A 751-nucleotide genomic window follows, 5' to 3' on the forward strand; every position below is an offset into this window, starting at 1 on the left:
CCTTGTACACCTAGGGCAGAAGATGGCCAAAGCCCTCTTAGCTTCCTCCTTCTTCTACTGGATTCGGAATGTATCAAGTTGCATGGCAATGGTCTGTCTCACCTCACTCTTGAGGTCCTCTAATTGATTTGCAAACTCATGTTTGGAGAAATGAATACCAGCTGAGAGGGGGTTTCCTCTACCTCTTTTCCGGGCTGCCCTAGAGTGGTTTCTAAACACAGTCTTTATGTCCTCATAAGGTAGTTGGTAAATATCTCCTCCAGCTAGCATGTGAAGGGTATCTAAGAGGTCTTCAGGGACTCCTCGGAGCAGGACTAACTTGAGGGATTCAGGGTCAAGTGTGCAACTGGCCCGTTTATAGCTGAGTTGGAACCTTTCCTCGTAATCTTCTAAAGACTCATAATTCCCCATGGTCATCCGAAAGATTTCTCCCTTGGTTTCCTTGGACCTACAGTAGTCTCGGTATTTGGTATTGAAAGCTTGCTGCATCTGGGCCCAAGTGGTGATACTATTCCCAGGTAAGCCCATGAACCAGCACAATGCTGCATCCTTAAGGGTAGAGGGGAAGAGTTTCAGTTTTTGCTCATCCTCGGTATAGTCATAGGTTTGAAAAAGGACGGCAAACTCAAACAGGAAGGTATCAGGGTCTTCAGTAGTCAGTCCATGGAAGTGAGGTAAAGCGGAGGGGCTAATGTTCTTCATTTTCATGTCTCCATTGGTCTCTCGGATGGGGAAGGCACCTTCAATTCTC

This window comes from Pinus tabuliformis, chromosome 1_1 (assembly GCF_031772625.1).
Source record: "Pinus tabuliformis cultivar Carrire ecotype Pingquan chromosome 1_1, CPIR1, whole genome shotgun sequence".
NCBI classification, from domain to species: domain Eukaryota; kingdom Viridiplantae; phylum Streptophyta; class Pinopsida; order Pinales; family Pinaceae; genus Pinus; species Pinus tabuliformis.